The sequence below is a fragment of the Musca domestica genome, unplaced genomic scaffold (genome assembly GCF_030504385.1).
Source record: "Musca domestica strain aabys unplaced genomic scaffold, Musca_domestica.polishedcontigs.V.1.1 7, whole genome shotgun sequence".
Taxonomy (NCBI): domain Eukaryota; kingdom Metazoa; phylum Arthropoda; class Insecta; order Diptera; family Muscidae; genus Musca; species Musca domestica.
Genome location: NW_026712383.1, coordinates 10,479,636 through 10,503,614, shown reverse-complemented (window position 1 = coordinate 10,503,614; position 23,979 = coordinate 10,479,636). Strand labels below are relative to the sequence as shown.

At 31.6% G+C, this 23,979-nt stretch overlaps 1 long non-coding RNA gene across 2 annotated transcripts in view; it reads right to left on the bottom strand.

Moving 5' to 3' along the window:
• LOC109614184 (uncharacterized) overlaps positions 1 to 23,298 on the bottom strand; it is a 79,677-nt gene extending 56,379 nt beyond the window's left edge. For both annotated transcript variants that reach the window (XR_009343954.1, XR_009343953.1), the window contains exons 1-2: positions 22,945 to 23,298; positions 22,796 to 22,877 (exon numbers count right to left, since the gene is read on the bottom strand). This is a non-coding gene — a long non-coding RNA (uncharacterized LOC109614184). The remainder of the gene's footprint in view (positions 1 to 22,795; positions 22,878 to 22,944) is intronic.
• Positions 23,299 to 23,979: the final 681 nt, after the last annotated feature.

Sequence of the window (23,979 nt, the reverse complement as noted above, 5' to 3'; positions counted from 1 at the left end):
AATGCAGACAGACAAGATCCACTAAATTATGATGTAGATAACTATATATACAGGAAGGAATGTAGGAGAAACAAATTAACACCGAGATTTTCTAGGCACAAAGTGAAACAAAACAACAAAGCAACATTACTTACTACACAAAACACGAAACTTCACAAATCAAAAATAAGAAAAAAACAATTTTCATAATCTTTTATTTCAGATTAATACCCATGATACACACACAAACACTGGAGATACACAATTTAAAAGACACCCAGGGATTATTACAAATAAAACTGGGAACTGCTAAAACAATAATTGACTATATCAACCTTATACATATAATAAAATTAGATTCTTATAAGGATAATGTCATGAAAATTGAGGAATCTGTCAAACAATTTACTCCCACATATTACAACAGAGATTCCTTAAAGGTAACAAAATTTAAACTTAAAGACCTTAAGGATAAATTGAATTCAATAACTCCTAAATACCGCAGGAAAAGAGGATTATTTAATGGTATAGGTTCAGCAGTTAAATTTATCACAGGTAATATGGACGATAATGATGCTCTCCGTATTAACCAGGCTATATTTAATCTAACAAATAAATTACAAACTGAAACCAGTAAACAGAATATACTTAGTACTAGAATCATTGAAAGAATAGAAAATATCACAGACCACATAAATAAAGAACAAGATATAATAGTAGAGTCAATAAAGAATTCTCAAAATAGCATAAATTCCAACTCAAGACTTATAAATGATATGCAGTATTTAAATCAGATTAATTTCCACATTGATTTACTGACAAATCATATTAAAGATGTTTCTGAAGCGATGACATTGTCTAGCCTCGGAATTATTCCCAAGATGATATTAAATACGCAAGAGTTAGAAGAAATAGGGAACAATTTAGAGAATCAGTCAATTAAAATTGATACAACAGAACATTTATATGAACTCTTACAATTACAGGCATTTTACAATGATACCAATATCGTTTTTAACATTCAAATTCCCCACATCCCATTAACCAATTACACAATTTCCCATACAATTCCTATACCAATTAATAAAACAAAAGAAATAGTTATAAAACCTTACACAATTTATAATAATAATAAAATTCAATATTTCGAAAATTTATGTAAGAAAATCGAAAACATATATTATTGTAAAGAAAGCTCACTACAAGAAACTATGGAAAATTCTTCATGCTTTGGAAAAATCATAAGTAATTTAGAAGCTAATTGTAATCTCAATAATATAGGCCAAATTACAGAAATATCACAACCTGAACAAGGACTTGTGTTAATAAAAAATTTACCGACCACAGAAATGAAAACATCATGTAACTCCGAAAAACATAATATTGAAGGCAACTTATTAATAAATTTTAAAAACTGTAATGTTATTATTAACGGAATTATCTACGAAGATAACCCAAACATATATTGGGACGATTTTATTGTAAAACTACCCACAGAAATAAACATAAAACCTTTGTCTACAATAGAAACTTTAAATATACCTAAACTCAAAGAGTACCATCTAGAAAATAAGTTAGCCATCGAAGAGTTATCAAACAATACAGAACTTCACAGACACATAAATTATGGAACTTTAATGTTAATAATTGGAATTGTAATTTTCACCTATATAATGAAACAGAAGACAAAATTAGTGGTAAATGAACTTCCCGCCAATACTGTTGTCGCTTCTGACCATCAATTCTTTTGGCCATCGCTCCATACTAAGGGGGGAGGAGTTACAGAAACAACATCAACAACAACAACATTAACACAAGCACCTACAAAGCCACCAAGGTTAAATCAAGCAAATAAATAATAAAAATTATTAAGAATTGCTAATAAGTCAATAACCGTATGAATTGCTACATATAAAATTAGTAAGAATTTTAAATAGTTCAACAGACCGAAAAAGAACTGTAAAATAAAGAATTGTTCAATAAAAGAATTGTTAAATAAGCATATATTTAAATTTCAAAGAATTGTAAACAGGCCACCAGCTATAGAATTACTAATAATTTTATAAATTGTCAAAATGCAGTTATTGCAATTTTCACTTTAAATAAGTTTATAATCGTAACTTTCATTTTAATTATTGTTTTCAATAAAGATGAGTAATTTTTGAGCAACCAACGAATAAACTTGTGTTTTTTTTAATACTCGGATTACTACAAGAATTAACTCGCGTGTCTCAAGTTGGCATTCTGGTTGTGTTTTATTCTTTTATCTTTTCTTTTTTTATTCTTTTTAATTGTTTTGTGCCAGTTAACATTTAAAATATTAACATTTCTTGCAATACACAAAACTAAGCATTTCCCACGATACTTGCAGTAACACGTGCATCCGTTCTCATTTCTGTTCCCACCAAAATTTGCTGACACCATGTCTGCCATCACATCAGGTGATTTCTTTATAATTTAAGAAAACAGAATCATAACCATAATGACAAATGTAACTTTAAGATTATTTCAGTTGTTAATAATAACTCAATAAAGGAGGTTCTCTCCAATAAAACATAAATAAAATTATTTTTTTAATAAAATAAATTATATGTTTTATTAACTGGCGCCCAACGTTCGAGGGTTCTGCTAAGTGTCTATCGCGATAAAACGGTGTTTCAAAATAAAAGTTAATACAAATATATATAAGTGAAAAATAAGTGAAAAAAATTAATTAAATAAAATAAAAAAACAAAAAGTTTTTTAATAAAAAACATATAAAGAAATATCAATGAACAATAAAATTAGTGAAAATAAGTGAAAAAAATTAATTAAATAAAATAAAAAAAAAAAAACAAATAGTTTTTAATAAAGAACATATAAAGAAATATCAATGAACAATAAAATTAGTGAAAAATTAGTGAAAAAATTAATTAAATAAAATAAAAAACAAAAAGTCTTTAATAAAGAACATATGAAGAAATATCAATGAATAATAAAATTAGTGAAAAATAGGTGAAAAATTAGTGAAAAATAAGTGAAAAAAATTTAATTCAATAAAATAAAAACGAAAAGTTTTTAATAAAGAACATATAAAGAAATCTCTATGAAAAATAAAATAACTTTAACAAGTAAAAATATATAAATAAATCACTAACTGGCTAAAAATAACAATAAAAATATATACATATTTATGTTTTAAAAATTAAAAAATATTAGTGACTTATAGTGACTTAAGTTCAAAAAAGATACATTATAAATTTAAGAAAAAAAATATAACTCGTAACAAGAAAAAACACTAATAAAACAAAAACTAATAACATAAAAAATTAAGTTCGTTGTGAAATTTAGTGAACTAATAAAATAACTAAAAAAAAAAAACATTCTAAAACTTTAACAAGTAAAAGACAATATAAATAATATAAATCGCTAATTGGCAAAAGAGCAATAAAAAATATCAAGTAAATAAAAGAAACACCTATAATAAAAATCAATTAATTGCTTCGACTTTAAACAAAAAAAGTGAAGAAGCATATTATTGAACATTAGAAAATATCGTGACACAGCAACCCGGAACTCTACATCCTGCAGTTTCTCAACGCAGGACATCCTCATAATTTGTCTGGAAGACGATCCCAAGTAGCAGTCGCAAAAAGGACCAAATCGGAACCAGCGGTGGGATGCAGCTTATAATATTTATTTTGTAAGTTCTAATTTTAAGACAAGTATTAAAAAAATTTTAAATTAAACATTGTTAAAGAACACAAGAAAAAAAGAATAATTTTTATTAAAAAATACAAAGTAAATATAAAGAAACAATTCAAAATCATAATTATAAAAAAGAAAAGAACTATTAAATTGAAATACGACTTATCAAATACATACAAAACAATATTAAAATTAATTTATAAGATTTAATTTAAAAAAAAAATCCTTTTCCCGAACATAAAAGAAACCCATCTTCCATCATGTCAAATCCCAACAATCTTATCCGACCACCATTACTCAACCCCCCAGAAAATAGACCTGAAGAAGGTATGTCAGTCAATCTTAGAAATGCAATAACAGGAATAGTATCACAAGCAATTAGAACGGAGGGAATACACATTTTTAATTCAATTATTAATCAAAATTCAAATGATTTCTCAGGGACGGATCAGGTTATAAATCAAGAACATAGGGCTAATATAGGAGACCTAGATAAAATTCCAGATATCGTAAAAAGTCTAAGAGAATTTTCAGGTAACAGTATGGAATTTATATCATGGAAAAAAAGCGTTGAAAGAATTCTTCAAATTTATGAACCGATTAAGGGCACTTCCAAACGTTACAAAACGCAAATATGAAAGTGCAGCTTGATAAAAGCGAATTTATAAAAAATGAAGTCGAGTTTTTAGGATTCATTATATCAAGTAATGGAATCAAAACAAATTCAAAAAAATTAGAAGCAATAAAAAACTTTCCACAACCTAAAACAATAAAAGAACTTAGATCCTTTTTAGGCCTGTCCGGTTATTACCGTCGCTTTATTAGGGATTACGCAAAAATAGCGAAACCCCTAACAGCTCTTTTAAGAGGGGAGGAAGGCAACCTGCCAAAATCTCAATCTAAAAAACAAGTAATTTCTCTCAATAGCCAAGCAATAGAAGCTTTTAATAAACTAAAGAATTCCTTAATCAGTCAAGACGTAGTACTAGCCTATCCCGATTTTAAAAAAGAATTTGAACTCACCACTGATGCGTCAAACTTTGCGTTAGGTGCGGTATTATCACAAGACAATAGACCAATTGCTTTTATATCCAGGACTCTAAGAAAAACCGAAGAAAATTATGCTACAAATGAAAGAGAAATGCTCGCTATCATATGGGCATTAGAAAATTTAAGAAATTACCTTTATGGATCTGCTAAAGTAAAAATAATTACAGACCACCAACCTCTTACACATGCACTTAGCAATAAAAATACTAATAGCAAGCTTAGAAGATGGAAAGCTACCCTTGAAGAATATAATTATGAATTGCAATACAAACCAGGAAAAACTAATGTTGTTGCAGACGCACTTTCAAGAGCACCACAAATTAATTCACTAACACCAACGCAGCATAGCGACGAAAGTTCTTCTGAAAATTTGATACAATTTTCCAACTCTCCCATAAATGTTTATAAAAACCAAATATTTCTGCTCACTGACGACATTCCAACTTACAAATTTGAAATAATTTTTCCCACATATCATCGTCATACCATTACTCAAAACAATTATACTGACGAAGAACTTGTATCTTTACTCAAAAGATATCTTAATCCATCAGTCATAAACGGCATTCACACAGATGAAAAAACTTTAGGAGGATTACAAAGAGTCTATCCTATTCATTTTAGAAATTTCAAATTAAGATTTTCAAGAGAAATCGTTACCGATCTGACAAATGAATCACAGCAGGAAAATGAGATAATAAAAGAACATAAACGAGCACATAGAAACGCAAAAGAAAATAAACATCAGCTATTAAAAAGATTTTACTTTCCTAGTATGCAATCTAAAATTAATAGAATAGTAAAACAATGCATAGTTTGCAAAGAACAAAAATATGAAAGACACCCAAACAAACCGATTTTGAAAGAAACTCCAATTCCAGAATATCCAGGTCAAATAGTCCATTTAGATCTATTTTACGTAAACCATAAAATAATACTTACAGGTATAGATAAATTTTCTAAATACGCTCAGGCAAAAATAGTACAATCACGATCTGTCGAGGATATTAAAGAACCTCTTCGCGAATTAATAACTTCATTTGGTTTTCCCAAACAAATTGTAGTCGACAATGAAAAATCACTAGCAGCAACTTCAATAAAATTCATGTTAGAAAATCAATTTGGAATAGAAATTTTTAAAACACCCCCACATATTAGTACCACAAACGGGCAAGTAGAAAGATTTCACTCTACGTTGAATGAAATCATGCGATGTATCAAAGCGGAAAAGACGTTTGATTCATTTTCCGACCTACTATATCAAGCTTTATACAGATATAATAATTCTATCCATAGTACCACAAATTCTAAACCAATAGAATCATTCTTTGGACATAGAGTAACAACAGATCCAACACAGTTAGAAAAATGTAGAAAAGATAATATTGAACGATTAAAAGCAAAACAAGAATTAGATTTAAAATATCATAATAAAAATAGAAAACCATATAAAGATTATGCTGTAGGAGAAACAATTTTTGTGACAATAAATAAACACCCAAGAAACAAATTTTCATCAAGGTATAGAAAGGAAATTGTTCTAGAAAACAATTCAGATAATGTCATTACACAAAAGAATAAAATAATTCATAAAAGTCTTATCCGAAATTAAACATTTTTTACAGATTTTTCAGCACAATATGTGTTGCTGAAGTGGAAATATTAAACTATTCCAACTCGCCGATAATAACATTTGATACAGGACACACTAAATTACAAACAGGAACCTTTAAAATTATCCACTCAATCAACATCTCCCAATACCAAATAGCTTTGAAGGAAATAAATAACACCATTTATCAGAATTTAAACCTTAAAAATCCCATCCATCATTTCCTAACTTATGAAATATCCCAATCTCAATTAGCATTAAATAAACTTAGATTAAGAAATAAGAATAAAAGATCTATCGATTTCTTAGGAACGATATGGAAATTTATAGCCGGAAGTCCGGATCATAATGACTTAATATTATTAAATAATAAAAATAACGAATTAATAAATAACAATAATAAACAATATATAATAAACAGAAATATTATTAATGATATCAATAAAATATCTGAAAGAACTAACAAATTATCTAAAATTGTATTAGAAAGCGAATCCGTGCAAAATGCATTGGCAATTATTATAAAAGAAAAAATAAGAATTATTAAAGAAGAATTAATAAATATAGAACATGCTATAAATTGGTCAAAAGTTGGCATTATTAACTCATATATATTAAAAGAAGATGAAATAAATATTATTAAAGAAAAAATTGATACAAATAAAATGGAATATATAAATATAGAAGAAGCATTAGAATTTAGCGAAACTAAAATCGCAAGTAGCCAAGACCAACTTATATTCATTATAGATATACCAATTACTGAAAAAGAGACCTGCGAGTCAAAACTTATTAAACCTGTCAAGAAAAATAATTATATATATAAATTCAAAAATAATGAAATAATTAATTGTAAGAACAAAATATATGCTGTAAGAAAAGAATGTAAAACAGCTTACAATATAAAAATATGTAATAACGAAAATTTGTTAGATTTAAGTAATGATACATGTTTACCTAACTTACTAAAAGGAAAAAAATCACAATGTACTCTTACTAACGGATTTCATATACCAATAGTTGAAAATATTACACCCGGTTTGATAATATTAAATGAATTTAAAAATAAAGTTGAAATTAATGGAGAATTAGTAAATCTGAACGGAACATACGTAATTAGATATCAAAATACATCTATAACAATCGGAAATCAACATTATAGTCTCACTGAGACAATCCTTTACAAACCATTACCTGCGATTATACATTTACCATCTATAAACTCCTTTGAAAAAACACTTTCTTTACAAAGTTTGGAGCAACTTCACATTAATAATACTTCAATAATAAAATTAATAGAAAATAAACAAATTATTGGATTTGCAACAAGTTTTACATTAATTATAATTTTGATCATAATAATATCAATAATTTCAAAGTTTTTTAAAATTGTTAAATCAAAAAAATTGCAAATATCAGCTCCTTTAGAAATAATTGATAATAACCCAGCTTTCTTTATAACGAACGCGGACGTTCGAAATTAAGGGCGGAGGAGTTAACATTTAAAATATTAACATTTCTTGCAATACACAAAACTAAGCATTTCCCACGATACTTGCAGTAACACGTGCATCCGTTCTCATTTCTGTTCCCACCAAAATTTGCTGACACCATGTCTGCCATCACATCAGGTGATTTCTTTATAATTTAAGAAAACAGAATCATAACCATAATGACAAATGTAACTTTAAGATTATTTCAGTTGTTAATAATAACTCAATAAAGGAGGTTCTCTCCAATAAAACATAAATAAAATTATTTTTTTAATAAAATAAATTATATGTTTTATTAACTTGCCTTCGCGTCGTGTCACAAGTTTTGTAATAAATGTTGATGTTGTTTTGTCGAAGCACCAGAGCCTTTAAATCTACAAAGCTTTATAAAAGCAGCCAAATCAGAATTAAAAATTGATGCCCCAAGAAAAATAACAGCCTTAGTGTTTGGTGCAACTATTAAAGAAGGCCAGTTTGAAAAAGTTATTCATCAATATATGTCATACTATTTAGTGGGATCGATTGAAGGGATATTCTAGTACATACTTTTAAGTTGCGGCTGAAGTTGCTGTTGCAGTTGGTGGTGAAGTTGAAATTGAAGAAAGTATTGATGAGACAGCAAGGCAACGAGAAGGCAAAGGCGAAAAGCAATTGTCAGTGGCCATCAATAGAAGATGTAAGTGAAAAAGTGATCGAATTGTTACGTGAAGGAGTAGTTGTAGGAGAATTGTTATTGATATTGGTGTTAGCTATCAATCTGTATGCAAGTGTGAAGAGCTGATAAAGTGAGTGAGTGAGTGTTTGATCAAGTTATGAAATGTTAGGCGAATAATCGTCAACGGCGAAGGCAACAGCAATGGAAGTGGCATAAGTTACATTGTGTTTAAGTACTAATTGAGATTGAAGACTAGTTGAAGACTGTGTTTAGGAGCAGTACCAGTAGCAAATGGGATGAGAGCGTGTTGTCTATTGTGTATGCATAAGAGAGAATGCGCCGCAGGCCGGCTTGGGACTCGTAATTGTGAAGAAGAAATGCGCCGCAGGCAGCAAAGTCTTCAGGGTATAAATAGAGGCCCGGCAGGTAGACAAAATTGCTGGTGAGGTCCTTTTTTTTATTTTTTTTTTGCTCTTTATTTTCATTGACTGTGACATCAAAAGTAGGTCTCACATTTATTCTTCCCCGACGAATTGTTCATCGAATCAAATTTCAATTTCATTTAACATTGAACAAACATTCCGATTGCAAATAAAAATCATAAACAATTATCCATATTTCCACAGATAATTCATCGAAATTCTTCATCAACACCAACATTTTGAAAAGTGGTCAACAAAATCAAAGGCGAAGGAAGCATTGAAGGAACTTATTCATGGCAAAAGAAGGTAAGACAATGACAAATAATTGAACACCACATATATTAATATTTCTTTGATTCTTTACAGCTTCTTCATTCATTCATTGATTCATATGCATTTCTATGGATAATACTCACTGTCTCATTGTGAACTACCACTAAATCAACGAGCGAGCTAGCGAATCCACATACAAATTGTGAAAAGAAGCTGTAACTGCAATGCTTGTTCCAATTGTCAATGCTTCGACAACAAATAATACATTGGCTGGACTCGACAAGCAACCACGCAGACTACTAGGCAAGGCATTAGAGTTGAAGACTGACCAATAGCAATGGCAATACCAACACTAATACTATTTAGTGGGATCGATTTGAAGGGATATTCTAGTACATACTTTGAAGTTGCGGCTGACAGTTGCTGACATGGGAATCATGGATTTGATTCCCATTTTTATGCATTTCCATCCAGTGGATTTATTGTACACAAATGACACATTTTATTTATGTTCAAATTTTGAAAACAATTTATTTATAAATTGCCTTTAAAACATATGTTTATAATATGTATATGTTTTTTAATTTTATATTATTATATGTATGAATTTCTTTTATGTTAAATAAAATGTGCATATGAAAAATTAGTTTGCATTAATGATTGAATTATATCTGCAGTAAGTGTACAAATTGACCCAATCATAAATTTATGTTTGCACCCCAATATATATTATGTTTGGACCCAAACATAAATTATATTTAGATCCAAACAAAACTTATGTTTGGACCCAAACATAGGTTTGTTTCCAGTCAAACATACATTATGTTTGGAACTAAACATAAATTATGTGTGCACCCAAATATCAATTATGTTTGCACCCGAACACAAAATATGTTTGGACCAAAACATAAATTATGTTTGGACCCAATATATATTCGTTTGCTGCAAAATATGTTTGGGACATATGTTAGAGAGGCTTATATTTTTTGCGTGTATGGAGATTCTCAAAAGTAACTATGGGTCTATCTCGCTTCCTTCTCCATGTTACAAACAAATGCACAAAGACATAATACCCTTACCACTCTGTGGTGTAGGGTATAAAAGGAATCTTAAGAAAAAACCCACAATTCCCCATGCTTTGCAAACGTGGTTCCTTTGCAAAAGTCATATCCGCTCTCAAACTCATATTTCCTTTGTTTTTCTTAGTTTGGGAAGCGAAAAACGCACATACACTCACAACAATTCTGTTGGCATTTGGAAGGTAAATTATTTCAGGTTTTTATGACTACTGTTTGTTTAAGATACCGACAATTTGTATTTGTGGTTTCAGATTTACAAAGTTTTTGCCCTACCAGGGAAAAACAAACAATCAGCGCACTTTCTCCAACTTGTGGGTTGGTTTTCCGTTTTAGTAAAGTTTTGTGATTTTTGAAATAGTGCTATAAACTATACAAAAGTTTAAAATCTTTTATGGTTTAGAAGTTGATTTAAAATAAAGTAAAAAATAAATAAAATACTTCGCTTAAAAAAAATCTCATATTATTTTTTCAAAGATTTGATTTTATGGCGATAAGTAGGTCTAGTAAGAATTCTGATCAATAAACACAAAATTCTTGGTCTATTTAAAATTTTTCACATTAATGTGGCAGATATAATTCGAATAACCGAAAGACTCTTGAAATAATCAGTTAAGAACCATTGTAAAATACTGAATTACATACTCATTTCCGTGTACTAAAAATTGGCTCACAATCATTTTTATGGAAACGAAAAATTTAAATCTTTTGTAAGCCCCAAATAACAGAACCACCCAATTTAAGAAATTTTGAGAGTTGTAGCCTTAATGAAGTTTTTTGGATGCCCAAGGTACTCATAAACTCAATGCTACAAAGCGAAATCGGTCATCCTTTTAGTAGTGTTTTCATATTTTCAGCAATGTGGAGGATTTGATCACATTTTTCAATGGAATAAACTATAATTTGATATTTCGGTTCCTTTCGGTTGAGTATGTCAACTCGGTATGCATTCGAGCTCGATTCCATCTTAGAATTGTCTAAATATAATAGTACCTCCCGATTTTTTGGCTACAATTTGGTATTAAGAGTTCACGTTTATCCACATACCATTTCGCCAAGTTTGTCCCGATTTTAGCTATTTTAAATACCTCATCCAATTTTACATATTTAAATGGAAATTCATTTCATTTGATTTAGAACAACTTTAATTTGTAGCAAAAATTGTTCTATGTTATTCCATAATATATTCATTTTTATAATATTATATGAAGGTTCTGTTTAATTGATGAATTAAAATATATTTTTCAAAGTTTTTATACCCTACAATACATAGTGGTAAGGGTTATGTATTTGTGCATTTGTTTGTAACATGGAGGAGGAAGAGAGATAGACGCATAGTTACTCTTGAAGATCTTCATAGAATTACATTCTGAGTCGATTTATGCATGTCAGTCCGTCTGTCTATGAATTTTTGTGAACAAACCTGCACAGAACTGCATGGTCGCATTTATAATCCGATTGGGATGAAATTTCCAAAGCAATATTTGTTTGGCCCAAGGATGTAATTGAAACTGGTGAGAATCGATTCAAATTTAGATATAGTTCCCATGTATACCGATTTCGGCTTAATTGTGCACCAAATGGACAATATCAGTCCAAACGACCTGAATTTTGACACATCCGACCGAATTCAGTCTAGAAGCAAGTACAGAAACAAAAATAGATTCAAATGTAGCTATAGCTCCCATATACATGGTTTTAAGTCCTTCACATACGTAATATGCACTCTCCAACAATAATCTTTCGTACTGGATATCAGCTCGAAAAAATCTCTGCCAAATTTTATTGAGATCGGTTCTGATTTTTATATAGATTCGATATACATCTTCATACGATTTTGCGATTATTGTCCACAATATGAATTGCACCCATAAATAGTTTTCAATGTTATTTGGTACTGGAGGTGCAAAAGCCTCCTTCAAGTTTGTTGAAATTCGATTCAGAGTTGGATATAGTTCCCAAATTGTGACTACTATATATAAGTTTCATAGTTGGTATAATCTAGTTCTCATACATTTTTTATTTATTCAAATCGTATACGGTATCCCTAATTAAATCGATTTCATTAATAATGATTATTGTTATTCTATATAACACTATAGTTGTGTTCCAGAACCTGCAAATTAGTACTAATTAGCACTAATTCTGCTACAACGCGTTCCCGTACTCCAAAAACTAGCAAAACTTGCAGCTCTCTCGAGAAAAAAAAAATGGCGCTGAGTGGTGCACATTTCTGCTTGTTTTAGCTACATGAATTTGGCCGAGCAGAAATGTGCATATTGTAAATTTGACATTTGATTGGCAGGGCTAACAAGGTTGAAAAATGTATTGATACATTTCAATAAAGAAAATGATCAACTTGAAAACTAAAGAAAAAACTAATATTTGTCGTGCAAAAAACCAGTAAGGAAAGCTCAAAAGTCGGGCGGGGCCGAATATATGATACCCTACACCACTATGCATATTTAGTAGAGCTCTCGTAAAAAGGTTTATATAGGGCATTTCAGAGCTCTATGAGATATTTGGTAAAAAATTAAAATCTATCCAATTCTATCGTGCATTTTACGAACTATAGCTATCTCTGAACCGGGTTTCTCCAAATTTGACGTATTAGCTTCTAGACTGAATTTGGTCTTATGTACGAAAATTCAGGTGATTTGGACTGATATTGACCATTTAGTGCACAATTAACCTGAAATCGGATGAAGATATATATGGGAGGCATATCCAAATCGGAACAGATTTTAATAAAATTAAAATGAACTATTTTTGGACTTTATCTGATATTTGGACCAAATATCATTCCTGTGGAGTGCATATTACGAATGTGAGAGACTTAAAGACCAAATCGGATGAAAGATATATATGGGAGCTATAGCTATATCTGAACCGATTTTTACTAAAATTGGTGTACTTGCTTCTAAGCTGGTTTCGGTCGGATTTGCCAAAATTGATGCTATTACGGCCATTTGGTGGTCAAACACCCGAAATCGGATGAAGTGGTGCACATATATCCAAATCTGAACCGATTTCGTTAAAATTTAAAACAGCTATTCCTGTGCTCCATCTAATACCTGGTACCAAATATCACGGTTGTGGAGTGAATATTACGAATGTAAGGGACTAAAACACTAAATCGGATGAAACATATATATGGTTGATATATCTATATCTGAACCGATTTTCACTAAATTTGATATACTTGCTTCTAGGCTGAATTTGGTCCGATGTACTAAAATTCAGTCCATTTGGACTTATATCGGCCATTTGGTGCACAATTAACCCGAAATCGGATGAAGATATATATGGGAGCTATATCCAAATCTGAACCGATTTCGATAAAATTACAAACAGCTATTTCTGGGCTGTATCTTATATCTGGTACCAAATATCATTCCTGTGGAGTGCATATTACGAATGTGAGAGGCTTAAACACCAAATCGGATAAAATATATATATGGGAGCTATAGCTGTTTCTGAACCGATTTTCTCCAAATTTGATATATTTGCTTCTAGGCCGAACTCGGTTGGGTGTGCGAAAATTCAGGTAATTTGGACTAATAGTGGACATTTGGTGCACATTTAACCAGAAATCGGATGAAGATATATATGGGAGCTATATCTAAATTTGATCCGATTCTCACCAATAGGGTTCGTCCTTGGGCCAAAAAAATATTGTTTGGAAAATTTCATCTAAATCGGATAATAAATGCGACTTGCATTTTGTCCACAAGAATACATGGACAGACGGACGGACTGACATGCATAAATCGACTCAGAAAGTGATTCTATGAAGGTTCTCAAAAGTAACTATGGGTCTATCTCGTTTCCTTCTCCATGTTACAAACAAATGCACAAAGACATAATACCCTTACCACTATGTGGTGTAGGGTATAAATATGGAGCAACTGCTGTATTCACTATTGGATGATTCCAGCAGTGAAGAGGACTGGCTGAATGAGGAATCAGATTATTAATTATTATTATAAATTATTAATTTTAACCTATCGTCTTCAATACTCATTTTTTAAATGTTGGCGCTCTTTTCACTTTTGGAAATTTGAATTTTGACATTTTATCGCATTTCTGCTAATTTTCCGTTCCCTTATTTTTTGAGCAAACCTAAATGAGAATGACATTTCGAACTGTTCTCTCTTCTGCTAGTTTTACTACTAAAAAAGTACTGGAACACAATTTATATGTTTAGGTATTATAAAGCTTGTAACAGCTCGAAATATTTGTCCGACACCCACCATGCTATATACTGAAAGTAAGGAAATGACTCGGTATAAAAGATCAGTTCAAACATTTGCCTTTTATTTAATTTAAAAGGAATACAAATGACGAAACTCTAATAAATCTTGTTATTAGTCTCTAAACAGATGGTGATTAATGGACGCAGTGCCCAACTTATTATATAGCTAGGGAGAAAGTTGAATAAGTCGCTAACAATCTTTACTCTTTTAGTATTCACATTAAAGCGACAACAATTCATTTCATTGTCCTTTCAATTTCATTCAATTCATTTCAACAACCCCATACAAGCAGAATAAAAAATAGATTTTCTCCCAAATTCCAAATTCATGAAACTGAAATGTAAATATTGTCAATTATAATTGGGTCATTTATTTTTGTGAATTTAGTTTGGATGGAAATAAGGCAAATGATGGACCACAACATTAATCACTTTCTGCATTGGCAAAGTGTAGAATGAATGAATTGAAATGCCTTACAAAATGTTTGCAAGAAAATCAATTTTTCTTGTCACAAAACTTAAAGACATGAATATAATTTCCGTAGAAATTTTTTCTGTCATTTTGCTTTTCAGCCATTCTTTGAAACCCAGCAAGAATTGTCGACAGTGGTTCCCGTTTGACAAGAGTTCCGCATGGACTTCTTTTTTTATTCAATACTATTGGTCTTTAACTTTTCACAATATTTTTTTCATTTTCTTTAAATGTTAATAGCATATTCGATACATTTGTTCGTACGTATATTTTACAATCTTAAAGAAGGAATACATTTGTTAAGGGCTAGAGAACCAATGGCCTTCAAAGTGTATGCTTTACTATTAATTCCAAAGAGCCTGCCCTTTTATATGATATGGTTAACTAGTAATTAATACTTTTCAATCGGAATTTTATTTAAATGAGTTTTTATTTCACAAACTTGACGACGACCTTATTTCATGAATATGAAAAAGGATGGAAATAATAAAGTGGACCCGTTTGATGTTTCAATTAAACAATTGAAAAGAAATTCTGTGGTATTAGTTAATTATACAAGTTACTTTCAAACTTAGTAATACTTGATATAGGTAAAGATTTTAGAACACAGATAGTAGAGAAGAGAAGTATAGGTTTTATGGAAGGTGTTGGAATACCAAATAATAAATAAAAATATCCCATTTTTCAATGATAAAGATTCAATACTTGTCCCTTAATAAAAGTTGAATGGAAAGATTCTTTCTCCGTCTGAAAGATTTATCTGGGAACAGTTTAATCTAACCTGATATTGCAGAGAGTAAACTTTTCTTGGAACTCTTACTGGAAAACCTTTGGGCCATCCTATTACGAACCATCTATTTATAACAGCACTTGCATGATGTTCCCATTATCTTCCAACCTTGATCACGAACACAAGAGTTTGATGGATTGATTTTTCCTCCACTCACCCTTTCTACCCAAATTTCAACATCCACCCATAATTGACGATAGCCTCATTGCACCAGTTGTTAAACTTTTGTTTTACATATTTTATTAACCAAAATTCTTCTTGCAATCTTCTTTTTTCGCAATCTCATTTATTGCTTAATATTACTAATGTAAACGATACAATAAATACAAATACATTATATATCTTCTTTATTGTAGTTCTCCCTCTCTTTAATGTACTTTAGCCAAACTTTATAAATGTATCCTTTTGCGGCTGATCTAAATTTCAAATTGCAAATCGTTAAGAATCTATTACAAACCTAATATTGAGAATTTATGTGTTATTTATAATGTTACAAACGGAATGTCAAAGTTAATATACTCTACTTTTTAAGGCGGATGGTGTAAAAAATTATCAAGCATTTCATCGCCAACAAAGGGTCTGCAACGTTGAAATCTCCTAAAACATCAGACGTTCAATGGTCACATACTTCTCAATTTATAGTTTGAAGTTCAGCTATAAAGAATTATTGTTATTTAGTTCCTCAGGAATATTGCTACGTTCCAAGTTCGGTTCTGAAGTATGTCTGGCAATTTTGGTGAATATCGGGTCAGATTTAGATATACCTTCCGTATATATTTTAGTATAATGTCAATATTATTGGTCGCAATATGTGTAATATTTCGGATTTCGGCACATCCGATCGCATTCAGCTCAGAAGCAAGCACTTAAAATTTGACGAAAATAGTTTCAGATATTAATATAGCTCCCATATATAAGTTTCATCCTATTTGCTGTTGAAGTTCCTCTCATTTGCAACATGCAATCCAAAACAATGATATTTGGTACCAGATGTCTCATAATTTTAGACCTAAAGAAGTACAGTGTGAGATAAAACAAAACTGCAACCAAATTCAGACTGCTGTCTTTTCTTAGCCACTCATCCGACAGCTCAGTGACAGCTCATTATATTGTTTATAAGTATACAAAAGCATTTTGATAAGAATTTTCCAGAAAAAAAGTTATTCGTGATGAAATTCAAGCGTGATAGTGTGATTTCTTCAAATTTGGCTGGAAACCACAAGTGGCTATCGTTGGAGCACTCCATCATTTAAATGTGAATAAATCTTTTGTGTCTCATACCATCGGTCGTTACCGTGATACTGGTGGTATAGCCCGGCGTCAAGGGAGTGTACGGAAGAAAACAGCCACATCAGCAGAAATGGTTCGAAAAGTAAAGAAGCGACTTAATCGAAACCCGCGTCGCAGTAGGAAACATGTCTCGTGAACTGAACATATCGCAATTTTCCACTTGGTAAATATTGACAAATGAGCTCGGGGTAAAGCCACTGAAATTGCAAAAAGTGCAAGAACTTACATCGTAACAGAAAGAAAATAGAGTCAAAAGAGCTAAAGAGTTGCTTCGCTTGCCCAAAAGTGGTGAATTGTCGAATTTGGTTTTCTCTGATGAACAAACAAAATTATCGTGTTTTCATGCCAAAGAGGTCAAATGTGCACCTTCGGTTGGCCACCAGAACTCAAGCGCCAGCCATGGTGTAGGCCGCCATAACGGATGATGGTTGCTCGTATTAATCGACCGTGGCATCAGAATAAATGCCGAATATTATCGCGAAAATATTCTGGAGGGTGTATTTAAGCCTTGGGCACGCAAAAATTTTGGCGGCAGCCATTGGACAATCCAACACGACTCAGCACCCTCGCACTCATGTTCCTCGCTTCATTTCCAGCGCACAATGGCCACCGGATACCAATCCGTTGGACTATTGTGTCTGGAGTATTTTGGAAAGCAAGGTTGGCACTAAAAATACCAAAGTGTCCATCACCTCAAGCAAGCGCTTCGCCGGGAATGGGCCAAAATACCGCAGAGCAACATTAGGGCAGCGTGCGACGGTTACATTGGCCATTTGAAGGCCATAATTCGTGCCAAATTCGAACAAATCTAAACTTATTCTAAAATTTGATGCTATTTCCGACATTTTTTGCTTCCATTCAATTAAATTTACACACAATGTAAAAATTATGGCATATGACTTTGTTGCAGTTTTTTTATCTCACCCTGTATATATATTATTGATCAGCGTCCGTCTGTTGCAATCACGCTAGAGTCAAAACGAATTAAGATAGTAAGCTCTAATTTTGCGCAGATCAGTCTTTAGTATTCAAGCAGGTCAAGTTCGATGTCGTATATCCCCAAATAAAGCTTCCTTCCCCGTACTCGGTATTTTGTTGATTGTAGCGAAAATTTTCAATGGAATTATCTGAAAATTCACACCAGAAGTTCCCCTGGAAGAAAATTGTCTACATAGGTCCACGATATGGTATATCCTAGATATAAGGGAACCTCCAGATATACGGTATTTTGATGATTGTAGCCACATTTTTCAATAGAATTGTATGAAAATCCGCACATGGAGTTCCTCCTGAGTACTTTCCCTCTGAGAGAAAATTATCTATGTAGGTCCACGATATCGTATGGCTCCCATACAACGGTACCGGTACTGCTATATGGCTAAAATTCGCAATAAAAAAGTTCATAATTGATATGATCCACTTCACATTAATGATTAATGATATGCATAGTGTTGTAGGGTATCACAAAAGCGGTTGCGCCCGTCTTTAGGCCCTTCTTTACCTGTTCTTTAATTTTGGTGGATTTCTCGCGATATAGCTTTTCACAGCAAAATAAGGCCTAGGTCTGAATCCGCTGATCTTATAAATATGCCTTGTTGGCAAGTATATGTGTATCTGAATGGTCTTCTAGGTCCCTGGAAAATGAGTGGGTAATCAGAAGTTTAAAATTAAAAAATAATTGCTCAAATTTGTTGGTAATCCTTTTCATCGTAATATCTTCTCCTTTCCAACATACAAACTAAAAGCAAATTTAACTGTTCGTTCGAATATCAGTGAGTTAGAATCTTTATCTAACTAATAAATAGTGAGGATCATTGGTGCGTTTGATTACAAAACCTTCAAACAAAGGTGTATGTGTATTTCTTGGTAGAGTACGTCCATGCAAACCACAAAACCAATTGCAAGTTGATTGTGTGACTAGAGGAATGCGGGAGATTAAAATGAAATCTCATTGATTGTATTTTGTGCAAAAATGGCACGCAAGTTAAGTAGGTACTCTCATTTAGAATAAAATAAGTTTAGTTGATATCAATAAAATTTGTTCATTTCGCATAGTGGTGAAATAAAAACGTGAATAATTAGATTTATTCTTGAAAGATAACATGTTAGTTTGCATCATGATTTTATAATAACTTCTAAGTTTTTAATATATAAATGATTATAAATGTCCAATGACAAGAAATTTGTTACATTACATACTTACATTTGCAACACGTATCGGCAACGTATATTTTCAGAAAAATGGAAACGAATTCATCAATTTAGTTTCCATATTCAATTTCAGTTTTCATTAATTTTTAAAATAGTTTCTTCCAGTAATATGTATGCAAAGCAATCTATTACACATATATTTGCAGAAATCTCACAGATATGCGGGCACACATATTTCGATTTGCCAAAATCCCTTATGCAAATCGAAAAATTATCAGAATGAAAGTGAGGCACATTATTTAGGGAGTGTTAACAATTGAATCGAATGCATAAGTAATTCAGACATGTATGCAGCAGACCTGCATTTGCCAGTGAAGCTGGTAGAATTGCTTGCTGCTTACCACCTAACTAAGCTTGCATTTGCTAGGAATGGAAAGAAATGTGAAATGAGAGAGAAAAATATTCAAACCTCATAGTCATTGATTGGAAAAGTTCAGATTAGGTTTTTTTTCGCAATTTTCATTTCAGCTTTCAGTTGTATCTCTCATTTAAGCTTGCGAGTGTAGTTGTAATAGCAGCACTGCAATCAAATCAATTGCGAGTTTATATCTCTCGCTGGAAAACTCTTCATATAAAGGACATGTGTGTGTGTGTAATACCACCTATACACATGTGTGTGTGGCTTATGACTTTTGAAAAACGGAATTTTATTCTTAAGCTGCATATTTATATTGAATATCACGTTTTGTGTTGCAAAGCTTTTACAAGCTTGTGAATTTAAGATGTATTGTATGGCGAGGATTTGTATGATGTATGACTAGAAATGTATTTGCGTATATTCACGTCGTAAATCTGTTTGTAAATTTTAAATAATGTTACAGCTTGAAATCACTGCTTGGAGAAATACACAGCGAAGAAATTTCGGAGTTTAACAGATAATCATTATAAGTATTGGATTGTTGCAATGTATATTTCGAGGTGTTATAAACGGAATAACAAACTTAATATGTCCCCCATATGTTGGTGGAGGATATAAAATATGTGTTTTTTAGAATGAATTTGAACTTTATATTTAAAGAGAGTTCTAATTGATTCTAAAAAGCACATATTTTATATCCTCCACCAACATATGGGGGACATATTAAGTTTGTTATTCCGTTTATAACACCTCGAAATATACATTGATTAACATAAAAGCGTAAAATTCTAAGTCGATTTAGCGATGTCCGTCTGTCTGTCCATCTGTCCGTCTGTCTGTTGTAATCACGCTTTCTTTCGAACGAATTGAGATAGAAGGCTAAAATTTTGCACACATGTTTATTTTTAGAGTAGGCAGGTTAAGTTCGTAAATGGCGACATTATTCACCGGAATTTTTTCAAATTCGGTATTTGAAGTTCGTAATGGAAGCTACAACCTATCAATTTTCTGTGCAGGTCCACGTCTTCGTATAACCCCCATATAACTGTACTTCCCTACATTCGGTATTTTGATTATATTAGCGACATTATTCACCGGAATTGTTTCAAATTTGATATTTGAAGTTCCAGAAGGATAATACAGCCTAAGACTGAAAAATTACTGCGCAGGTCCACGTCTTCGTATAGCCCCCATATAACGGTACCTCCCGATATTCGGTCTTTTGATGATTTTAGCGACATTATTCACCGGAATTGTTTCAAATTTGGTATATAAGGTTCGTCATGGATACTACAGCCTATGACAGAAAATTGTCTGTGCAGGTCCACGTCTTCGCATAGCCCCCATATAATGATACCTTTATGGTCATTATTCAGCGGAATTGTTTCAAATTACGTATTTAGAATTCGCAACGGGATCTACAGTCTGTGACAGAAAATTTTCTATGCATGTCCAGGTTTTGGTATAGGTCCAATATATCAGTACCTGCCTATATTCGGTATTTTGGCGAGTTTAGGTACAATACCCACCGAAATTGTTTGAGATGTCGTATTTGAACTTCGTAATGGATGCTACAGTCTATGACAGAAAATTGTCTATGCTGGTCCAGGTCTTCGCACAGCTCCGATATAACGGTACCCCCTATATACGATATTTTCATGATTTTAGCTACATTATTCACCGTTTGTTTCAAGTTTTCGAATTTGCATATTGAAATGGCTTATGACAAACAATGGCAATGTATGTCTACGTTGTATAGATCCCAATAAAACGGCTATATTCGGTATTTTTAAAATTTAAATAGAATTTTTTAAGATTTTATTTTTTGAAAATTTCCAAATTCGTTCCAAATGGTGGAGGGAGGGTTCAAATTTCAAAGCAACTTCACAGCAGAGTATGTGTTAGTAGTAATAATGGGATGTGTGAATTATAAATAGAACTGGATGCTTATTTCGGATTTATGATCGTTTTGGTTATTCAAAACTTTGACCCTTTGTGGGGGAAGTATAGGAGGAATGGCCCCATCTCTGGCGTCTTTATAAAAGATCTTGTATATATAAAAATATTGAGATGTGCCAAGTCTGAATAGATTAAAATGGCAACTTTGCGTCTAAGGAGCTTCATGGATATTAAAACTGTTTACCCTTTGTGGGGGAGGTACCAGAAGGAGTGTTCCGATATTGCCCATCCCCGAACTAGATCTAAGTTTGACAATAATATTACGATGTACTAAGTTTGAACCAAATCGGATACTCCATTCGAGAGTGATCGTGCGCACCAGCCAAGCAGACAGACAGACGGATGGACACCCTTGGATCGACTCTAAATGCGCAAAAAAAGATTTGGTCTAAAGGGATCTAGGATTCTAAAACCGTTATTTCTATGAGGCACTTTTTGCCGTATCAAGTTATATATACCCTCTGTAGCCATATGGCTGAGGGTATAATGAGACAAGTCTTAAACATTTTTACGTTGTCTTATAAGCATTTACACTACTAATGGCTTGATTGATGTATTACTAAATTTGTTTATATATAGTTGTTCGTAAGTGTCATTATAATAACCTCCGAAAAACTCTTTCGAATTTATATAAAGATTAAAAACCACTCTAATTTAAGCGGTAGCGCTCCTAGGAACAGACAAAAATTTACCGAAAATCCACAAGTTGAAAAAACTTCAAATGTCATTTCAACTAAGCAGTCTAATATGTGTGTGCCTCTGAAATTCCATAACGATTATTACAGAAATCTAAGTAATGAGTAAATCTTCCAGAATTGGTGAAGCGAATCTATTATTAGAAACTCAAAATTACCAAAAGAAAGGAAATGGGGTTTAATTGTTTTATACACTGTGCTCAGGGCTAGGGGATTTTTTACCGAAAGAATGTAATCTAGAAAAATTTAACCAAGAGAATAATATATTACACACACAATTCAAAGACCAATACATTTCTAATATTTCCAGATTTAAAAATCGCGATTATAAATTATGAGATATTAATCGGAAAATAAACAAATGGCTTGAAGCATATAAAAAATAGTACTTCCTTTTCAAAATTAGAAAAAATGTAATTAACAACGTGTTGTAATACATTTAATATTCAAGATGGTTTGACCATTCAACTCATCCTGTTAAATGTAATAAAGATACGTATATTTCATTGAATACTTACAGTTTCTAATATCCATAACATCAAGGGCTTGTAGATTGGACTTTGAGAATCTTGACCAAAATTATTTAGGAGCGGATAAAATCTGTTGAGGAAGAAAATTGATTATTTGTAAAATAAAACGTATTTAATTGTCTAAAAGTTGCTTTTACAAAAATTGTTTGACATATTAGTTTTATATGGATCCTTTGAAAAAACAAATTCTGGTTAGTTCGTTCTGTATGCAGAAAATGTAGACAATGCATGCTAAAATTCTTGCATGTTGTCTTATAAATAAATTGTCATAGAAATTTCAAGCAAAAATAATAAAGAAAGGGTTAATAATATATCCGGTCTCATCCTTTTCAAAATTTCATTGTGCGGCCAATATCCTTTGACTTATTAATGAGTGTTTAGGTAACTTTTTAAATGTCCAGACAGCGTCATCCTTAATTTTTCGTTCGGAGTTCTCTGTACACAATTTTTTTTTAAATTATTTTCTAGGATATTTGGACGAACTGTTTTGAATTGAGTCAGTTGTTCGCAATTAAAAACAAAAAATAATTTTGCAAAACAGAAATATCTATGGTTTCTAGATTTTAAATTTTTATTATTTCAAGATACAAATTCAAAGATTGAATTTTATTACTACGGATGAATTAATGCATGTGGGTCTTTGATATTATATTTAGCATTAACTTATATATGATTATACGACGGTAAAAACAAACTTTAAAAAATTATAAGGTGTAAAAAATCTGAAATTTTTTTTGAAATTTTTAGCCTTTTCCTTCAAGCAGTAGGTTCACTCGGGCCGAACTTTGAATACTCTCCACCATTTGGAACGAATTTGGCACTTTCAGAAATAATAAAATCCGTTAAAAATTCTGTTAAAATCTTAAAAATACCGAATGTAATGTATATTAGGGTCTATACGACGACATGGACCTACATAGGTAACATTTGTCATAAGCCATTACAATATTCAAATGCGAAATTTAAAAAAACCTGTAATAATATAGATAAAATCATAAAAATAGCGAATATCGGGAGGTATCGTTATATGGGTGCTATACGAAGACGTGGACCTGCACATACAATTTTCTGTCTTAGGCTGTAATATCCATTTCCGGTGAAAATGTTGCTAAAATCATTAAAATACCGAATATCGGGAGGTGCCGTTATATGGGGGCTCTACGAAGACGTGG